The 9,849-nt window shown below is 36.6% G+C and overlaps 1 long non-coding RNA gene across 1 annotated transcript; it reads right to left on the bottom strand.

Annotated features, from left to right (window-relative positions):
* Positions 1 to 261: 261 nt before the first annotated feature.
* On the bottom strand, positions 262 to 7,483 carry LOC134199061 (uncharacterized). The gene is made up of 2 exons (XR_009973405.1): positions 6,929 to 7,483; positions 262 to 906 (listed from the first exon to the last, which is right to left on the bottom strand). It is a non-coding gene; the product is annotated as an uncharacterized LOC134199061 (long non-coding RNA).
* Positions 7,484 to 9,849: the final 2,366 nt, after the last annotated feature.

Raw genomic sequence — 9,849 nt, 5'->3', positions numbered from 1 at the left:
TTCGATTAAAAACATCGAATTGTTGATGCTTATATCAAATAACAATAGCTATCCACAAGGCAAGCGGCGCGTCGCTAGACCGTACACGCGTTGGGAGGACGACATTAGAAAAGTTGCTGGACCACACTGGATTTATGTCGTCAGAGACAAAACAAAATGGAAATCTTTGGAGGAGGCCTTTACCTGAGAGGGATATGTAATTGCATGGAATAAAGATTTTTTTTTATTATTATTTCTTTTATTTTATATCAAATAAAACGGTTCTTTAATTACTTATTTATTTATTTATTTAATACAAGGAGAACCAACAGCCAACTAACAAAGTATAATAATATAACAAATAATAGAAACAACATAAACAAATTAAAAACACTAGAGAAACAAATAGAAACAAAAAAAAAAAATTAAAAACAATCAGCAAGCAAGAAACAACATAAGGAATGGAGGAAAACACCAGACTAATTTAAATGTACACTTATGTATAAATGTCACAAATTAATAAAAAACTATTGCCCCTTCATCGCCCACGAAAAATCGTGCACTAAGCTGACGTCTAAGTCCTGTGATAGAGGAATAAAATGGTTTAATATCTAAGAACCTGCCAAGTCTGTTGAGGTCACCACCAACACGTAAAAAGAATGAGTTTTGCCTATAGTTAGTGGAAGCTAGTGGCAAAGAAATTAGATTTCGATGCCTTAAAGAAGTTAGATTTCGTTGCCTTAAAATTACAAAGATAAATGTCGCGTATTAAGCGAAATATCGCTTAAACCAAATAACGTTTCACCCCTCGACATGTATCTACACATGAAACGACGGTATCTAAATGTAGGAAATAAATTCGTAGTGTCCTTCACGTTTTTTCAATAACTGAATCTCAGGTGACGTGCGCAGGACGTTGGTTTGTACCTGCAAGAAAAGTGCCTGCTGGAAAAAGACCCCTCAACCTCCCTCATCACAGACTAGAGTACTTAATGACCTCTTAGTAAGACACTTGTACGAACAAAAGGTTAAAAGGACAAAAGGTTGAAGAAAAAAACAGTTGTGTTCACTTGTGTTTTAGCTACGTTTTAAATGTTATTTAATGTACAATTAAAAATAATTTTAACGATTTAATCTCGCATTTTTTACGCCGATTATATTATTATTGGCGTTTCCAATACCTTACAGTCTTCGTTGGCACAGACGACTGATTAAAAACGAAATATTTAAAAGTAGTTTTAATAATGCGTAAGACTCGGGAAATCACAACAAAATGTTATTTAATGTAATTTCAGCTTAAGTTATACAAGAAGGGGCGTGTAAAATGACTTTGGTCTGCAAGTTATAACATTTTTAAGCGTTCGCAATTTGTGTAGCACGGTTTTGCGTTTTAGCTTTTTTTTTTTTTTTTTTTTTTTTTTTTTTTTTTTTTTTTTTTTTTTTTTTTTTTTTTTTTTTTTTTTTTTTTTTTTTTTTTTTTTTTTTTTTTTTTTTTTTTTTTTTTTTTTTTTTTTTTATTGCCCTTGTAGGCAGACGAGCATACGGCCCACCTGATGGTGAGTGGTTACCGTCGCCCATGGACTTCAGCAATGCCAGGGGCAGAGCCAAGCCGCTGCCTACCGCTTAATACTCTCCACAAGCCTCGTTTGAAGAAGGACATGTCATAGCGCTCGGGAAACACCGTGGAGGGGAGCTCATTCCATAGCCGGATGGTACGTGGCAAAAAAGACCTCTGGAAACGCACTGTGGATGACCGCAGTGGCTCCAGGTAGTATGGATGAACTCTACTCCGGTGGCGGGCGGTGCGATGGTAAAAATGCTAATGTGTTTCAATAATTTTAAAGGATGCGCTGCTATTTTGCATATTTTATAATACACTAGCTGACCTGGCAGACTTCGTAGTGCCTCAATCGATAAATAAAAGACCTAAACTTTTGTGTAAAATAAATTTAAAACAAACAAAAGTAATCCGTCCGACGAGGTACACATCAAAAGAAAAACAAAATTGTTATTTTTACCTTTATACCTTATTTCTACCTTTTAAACCTTCTCTGGACTTCCACAAATAATTCAAGACCAAAATTAGCCAAATCGCTTCAGCCTTTCTCGAGTTTTAGTGAGACTAACGAACAGCAATTCATTTTTATATATCTAGTCTTGCCATAAATACTGAGACAAATGAAAAATAAATTTCTATTGCAAATAACATTTATTCTTTTACAGTATGCTAGTTTAATATATAAATATAAAACAATTTAAAGTATAAAAAGCTTATTCGAAGTGGTCTCCGTTGGCTGCAATACAGTCATTTAAACGTTGAGGCCAGTTATCAATAGAAGCACGCACTCTTTCCATCGGAAAAATTTTCACTGCCAATCGTACGGATTGTTTTAGGGACTCCAAATTATCATGGCGCTTAGAGCAAGCCATACTCTCTAAAACTGATCATAAATCATAATTCAGCGGATTAAGATCGGGACTAGACGACGGTCAGTCTTCAGCTCTGATGAAGTCCGAAACGTTCGTTTCCAACCAAGACCGCATAGACCGAGCTTTATGACCTGGCGCCGAGTTTTGCTGGAAAGACCATTCTTGATTATTGAACATGGTGTTGTTAAGGGGCTTCACTACCTTCTCAAGAATGGTATCTTGATACACTTGTGCCGATGTTTTGATACCTTTTTCACAAAAGCATGGCTCAGTCACTCCTTCATAGCTAATACCCCACCAAACCATCACTGAAGTCGGATAGTGTCCACGTTGCACTCTGTCGACTAATTGGGAAGCTTCCTTAGAGCTTTGAGCATAAATACGGTCATTTTGTTTGTTAAAATGTTGCTCAATTGTAAAAAATTTCTCATCCGTAAACAAAGTTTTTTTATGACCTCCCTTTGCGTACCACTTCAGTAGTTGTTTCGATTTTACCACCCTATTCTCTTTTAAATTATCTTTTAAATTATCAGTTAAGAAATGACGTCTCTTATAGGCTGCAAGTCCTTTTCTTTTAAAATACGCGACATGGATCTAGGTGCTATCTTCATTTCCCGAGATAAAATCTTTAAAATCTTTTGCTTTCGGACAGGATTTCTTCGAATTCTTTCCCTTACTGTTTTGACCGCGTTTTTCGTAGGAACACTACGTGGACGGCCAGATCTTTTTCTGTCACAAAGAGAGGAGGTCTCATTGCACCTATTAATAGCCCGGTACACAAACATTTTACTAATACCAAGCGTATGGAGAGTTTTAAAAATTGCATTTGGCTCCATACCTACTTTATGTAATGCAATCTCTCTCTCTTTATCACCCCACTCCATTTTAATATCGCAAAATATTGTACAATGTATTGGCGCCAAAATGAGAAAACTCAATGAGCAATCATATAAAAATGACAGATTCCAAATTCAAATGTAATATTTTGTTTATTTTTAATTGTAACAGTATTTATGGCCAAACTAAGTATAAAAAGTAATACATTATAATTAAATCTTGTCTTTGACTTAATGACGAATGAAGTAGACAAAAATGAAAAAACACGAGTAATATTATTATATAAAAAAAAAAACTGAGAGAGGATATCAAACATTAAACGCAAGGTTACAAAACTAAGAGCGCATTTAAGTTATTCAGTACTAAGTACGGAGAGGATCCTCTTCGGGGAAGCTGCTGAGTCTCAGAATGAATTATGAATACGTCAACACGTTCAACTTCTCGCGACAGGGAATATAATATTATATGAAACGTGCGTGTATATAACCTGTCTTGTGCCTACACACCTATCCGATTATAAATTCGTTTTAGAATAATTAACAGCACGTATGTCGTCACTTCAATTTGCAAAATAATTCTTGAACGAAATCCAGTATTTGTTGTTTGGTTTATTTTACAACACTAAGTGTATTTCGATTCGATTTTATATTTCGTAATATTAAAACGAATCTTTGTAAAATTCGTGTAATTAAGCTAATTTAATATTTAAGCGGTCACGTGAAGTCACATTGAAGTTTTCGTGGCCTAAAGGATAAGACGTTCAGTGCATTCGTATCTAGCGATTCAACGGTGTTCGAATCCCGCAGGCGGGGGTACACCAATTTTTCTAATGAAATACGTACTTAACAAATGTTCACGATTGACTTCCACGGTGAAGGAATAACATTGTGTAATAAAAATCAAACCCGCAAAATTATAATTTTCGTCATTACTGGTGGTATTACCTCTTGTGAGGCCGCACGGGTAGGTACGGTACCACCACCCTGCCTATTTTCAGCCGTGAAGCAGTAATGCGTTTCGGTTTGAAGGGTGGGGCAGCCGTTGTAAGTATACTGAAACCTTAGAACTCATCTCTCAAGGTGGGTGGCTGCATTTACGTTTTAGATGCCTATCGGTTCCGGTAACCATTTAACACTAGGTGGGCTGTGAGCTCCTCCACCTATCTATGCTATAAAAAAACCTGTTAAAATCTATTAATATTAATTTAATATAAATATGTAAATAGCATATGTTTTTTTTAACTAATCGTTGGTGGCCTAATCTGGGCTGTTCCAATCTTTCGAGGATGGGTAGGTGAGCTCACCAGGTTCAACCAGAGAGACTCTGCTAACACCTGCCCTAGCAAGAGCAGTGCTTCGCTGAAACTACCACCAAATCGAAATCTCAACCCATTTTGGAGGTCTGGCGAGAAACTAAGTGTCTATGCGACCGTTTTGACTGAGATACATCGTAAAAAAAAAGAAATCAAAACGCCAAATGCGCGAATGTGATATATAATTTCATGCATAAACTACCATAAACCTTTTTACCGTTTAATCAGTAAGTCGAAACACCAATTCCAGTGATTGATGAAATTTAAATGTTGCAATTACGAATAACGTCGCGTGCCAGAAGAGTTAGAATAGTTTGCATATCATGTGAGATATGAGATCAAAAGCTTTTTTTGGCTTGGATGTGTGGACGAGCTCACAGCCCACCTGGTATTAAGTGGTTACTAGAGCCCATAGACATCTACAATGTAAATGCTGCCACCCACCCTGAGATATGAGTTCTACGGTTTCAGAATAGTTACAACGGCTGCCCCGCTGTTCAAACTGAAACGCATTACTGCTTCACGGCAGAAATAGGCGGAGTAGTGGTACTTACCCGTGCGGACTCACAAGAAGTCCTACCATCAGTAATGTCGTGACACGTGTGCTCGCACGCGCACTTAATGCTGTCTTGCTTATCTCTGTCATAAGGAAATAATTGTGTCCGGCTTGAAGGTCGAGACTGTTTCACGCATTAGATAATAAATTAATCTATGTGGCCGCATTTACAATGAAAGCTGTACCCTTATGAATTCCAGTTCACACCAAGACCGTGAGCTGTTTCACCCACTCACACAAGAAAAAAAAACAATCAAAGATATATCTAGTAATGCTCGAAGCGAGGCGAATCTGTTTTAATAGTAGACAATAATAGTAATAAAATAAAGACAAATGGAAAAGTCTGGAGGAGGCCTTCACCATCACATAAGAGGGGCTCTGGCATGCCTGCACGCTTAATTAATATAACCTTTTTTATATCTTTTATGTTGATCCGACTAATATTATACACATTATATTAAGAATTCTATCATAATTAGTATCTATTATTATTAATGTATTATCAACAATTTTTATAATTTTTGAAAGGTCACTTTTTTTTTTTTTTAATAATAGTAATAGACAAATAAAACCGTCAGTAGTAAGACCTTCATGAGATAAATTTAAGTGAGCACGGTATCGATTTTAAATCGCTATGTACCTACCGTTTGTATGGGGAAGAGAAAAAATGTCAGGACAACATTGCCCTTTCATTTCAGTAGGAAAATATTTATAATATTGAGTAAACATTTTGCGCTATCGCTTGTATTGCCAAAATGCTTTTACTGGTTCTTATGGCATTCATCTAATTGTTATTGTTGTGCTAAAATTCAAAGTGGGTAATGTTGGCCAAAATACTAGATAACTTTATCCTTGAAAGTTGTATAAATTGTCGAGAAAACGACGAATAATGTTAAATTTTAGTAAACACATGTATGCATATGAGCTTAGTGTTGCCATAGATAAAAAAATATGTACTGGGCTATATATAAAAATCTTGAAATATCTAGTGTTATTTAAAAAATGTGGGCAATGTTGCGTATTTTACGGTAGTCGTCATGCCGCTAAAAGTCGCATCCGATCTGTTCTAGCTCCAACTTTGTATTTTCGACGTTTAATGGAATTCGCCATTTTTCACTGGCCGTCGCGGTTTGCTTTGATTGATGCACGAATTTATTACGATTACCTGACAATCTTTATATAAGTTTAGTTGAGAAATAGAATTATGTAAATTATACGTTACGAAACGTAAATCATTAAAGCACTACTTTTTGTTTCAAGTCGTATGTTGTTTTAAGCACGATTATTTTGTGTAAAGGTTAGTGTGATTTCTTTTATCTTATCTTATCTTATACCTTTAAACGAGCAATTCTTGTATATTAATATATATATGATCTGAATCTCGGAACGGCTCCAACGATTTTCATAAAATTTAGTATACAGGGGATTTCGGGGACGATAAATCGATCTAGCTACGATTTATTTTCAGAAAATGTTGTTTTATTCGTGTTTTCAATAATCAACTCTTCCCGACATCTATTGGCTAATAATAGTACTATTTTTCTTAATTGAGGGCAAATTACCGCTTTAAAGAAACAGAAAGAAGCGTTATCAAAAAAAAAAAAACGAGCAAAGCTCGGTCATCATCTACTAATAATAATGGTATTACTCAACACGCTTCAACAGAAGTCGTCGTGGCTTAAAAAGTAAGAAAGCCGATATTTGTATCGAGCCATGCCACATTGTCGGTGTTGGCAGCAATCTCGCAGGCACGTACCAATTTTTCTAATGTAATACATATATAATGATATCAAATACTCCAGACAATAACATACCCATGCATTAGCCCGCTGAGTTTTGTCGCTGGACCTTCACAGTGGGTCGCAATTCCGATCCGGTAGTAGAATCATTAGCGAAGCAGCTGCTCTTGAATTGTTAGGTCTCCTTCGGAGGCGCTCGGTTAGCTGTGAGCTAACCCCACCCCTCCTAGCTGAACTTTTGCTCAAATATCAATATTATTATATTATGTAAGATTAAATTATTCTGCACATTGAATTACAGGTGAGTGGAGTGAACTTGTCTAAAAAATCTTTTTCTCATATAATCATTCTAATACATAAAAATTCTCCCGAAATGGCTCAACTGATTCTCATGAAACTTTGTATACACATCGGGTAGTTATGAGAGTCGTTCAACGTCTATTTTTCATACTTCTAAATGTTAAGGGTGGTCCACCTAAAAACAATACATATAATACATGTAACTATACTGAGACCTTACAACTTATATCTCAAGGTGGGTAGCGCATTTACGTTGTAGATGTCTATGGGCTCCAGTAACCACTTAACACCAGGTGGGCTGTGAGCTCGTCCACCCATCTAAGCAATAAAAAAAAAATGTATGACAACGTTTGCCGGGTTAGCTACTATTTCTATATTAATCTAATATAATAATACATTATGAAGACGATCATTCAACATAATATGTTCTGCCAACGTATGCGTTTTGAACAAATAGCGTGTAGCTGCATAATACAAACTTAAATTGCTTCGGTCAGCGGGAAACTACAGTAATGTAACGAAATTCGCTTAACGTTAAATTGTACCAATTTATATGATTCGCTTTTAGTTCCAAATAAACCAGAATAATTTGATTCTGTTGCGGATTCATTGACGCAAAATCGTTTCGGTGGTTCAAATTTTTCATTATCTATATACCTAGTCAGGTCATAAATTCTGTCACATGTTTAATGTAAAATAATTGAAACAAGTTTATTCATTATGTAACCATTCATATACCAAAATGAACATAACAAAACATAGATTCTTATGACACTAAAGTTTATTCAAAATGACCTCCGTGATTTTGAATACAGGCCTTCAACCTGCGCGGCCCGTCGTCTATCGCAGCACGAACGAGGTCCATGTCAATATCGGCGGCTGCCTTAATCAAGGATGTCTTGAGTGACTCCAAATTGGGATGAGGCTTTGAGCACGTCTTTTCCTCCAAGTTTTGCCATATCTTGTAATCTAACGGATTCAAATCTGGACTGGAGGAGGGCCAGTCTTCGTGCCGGATGAAGTCGATTTCACGCGCCGCCAGCCAGTCTTGTGTGCTCTTCGCTCTATGAGTTGGCGCCGAATCTTGTTGGAATACCCAGTGCTTGTTATTGAACATGGTATGAGAAACAGGTTCCACAAGGTTCGTCAGGACTGTATTTTGATACACAACTGCATTCGTTTTTACACCTTTCTCACAAAAATGTACCTCTGTTAAGCCCCAATAAGAAACTCCCAACCATACCATGAGCGAGGATGGAAAATAACCTCGTTGGACACGCGGAATACGGTTGCTCGCTTCTTCACTACTGTGTGCGTCTACGCCTTATCATTTTGTTTGTTGTAGCTCTCTTCTACGGTAAAAATTTTTTCATCCGAAAAAAGAATTTCCCGATTTTTTTTCCCGCGTACCGTTTCAACAAAGCGCGGCATCTCTTCAGTCTCAGGTCCATTAGACGAGCATTCAAACGATGTTCTGTTTTTCTTCGATATGTCCGAAGACCTAAGTCTTCATTTAACACCCTTTTCACCGTGGTTCTGCTTAACCCTATCTGAAGGGCCAACAGTTTCTGCTTACGTTTGGGATTTCTTTGAATTCGCGCCTTCACAGCTTTTATCACTGCTGGAGTCCTAACAGACCGAGGGCGACCACTTCTTGACCTGTCATCTACACTAGAGTCTTCATTGTATCGTTTGATGGTACGATAAACGAATCTTTTGGTTATATTAAAATTTTTCAGCATGTTAAAAATTTGAATTGGCGCGTTACCGCAACTATGCAACGCAATAACTGCAACACGGTCTTCTTTAAGCGTCCACTCAATATTTAAAAATGAGTAAAATTCTAAAAGTATACATTTTTATTTTCATGAACAATTCGAAATTCGAATTCAATAAACTTTTTTGTGGCCAGCATTCTAAAAGAAAAGTTTTTACTGTGTGACAATACTTATGACCTGACTAGTTATATATAAAAATAAATTGCTGTACGTTAGTCTCGATAAAACTCGAGAACGGCTGGATCAATTTGGCTAATTTTGGTCTTGAATTATTTGTGGAAGTCCAGAGAAGGTTTAAAAGGTAGATAAATATGAAAATGCTCGGAATTATTATAAATAAAAATAACAATGTTGTTTTTCCTTTGATGTGTCCTCCGTCGGACCGATTCCTTTTGTTTGTTTTAAGTTTATTTTATACAAAAGTTTAGGTCTTTTATTAGTAAAATATAAAAATAGTGATTAGAGATGAGCTTATTTTACTAAAGATCAAATATACTATAAAAACGCAATTACCTCCTTTATCTTGAGAAGTAAGTTCAAATTCTAAATTACTCAATTAATCATTTGCTTTCAAAAATCACTTAATTTTTTCCGTATGTAATCCTTGGTAGCCTAAGGGGCTATTCCAACTACTCGCGGGCCGGTAGGTACTCAACCTGAGAGACTTTGCTAACACTAGCCCCGTCAAGAAGAATCTACGACCGGATTGGATTTGCGACCAACTGAGAAGATCGGGCGAGAAACTCAGTGGGTTGTGTCTATGGGTATTGTGTCTATATCTTCGCAAGTCAAAGGTAATCGACGACTTCGTTGAGGACGGTGACCGGTGCTTGAAGAGCCCAAAAGCACTGAGACCGGATCCTAGGGATCTTACGAGGCATTATTAAGGCGACGGTGGCTTTGCGTTTGCCTCGTCAC

Source organism: Bombyx mori, chromosome 6 (assembly GCF_030269925.1).
Source record: "Bombyx mori chromosome 6, ASM3026992v2".
Classification (NCBI taxonomy): Eukaryota; Metazoa; Arthropoda; class Insecta; order Lepidoptera; family Bombycidae; genus Bombyx; species Bombyx mori.
The sequence above is the reverse complement of the archived record's forward strand: the minus strand, read 5'-3'. Positions and strand labels throughout refer to the sequence as shown.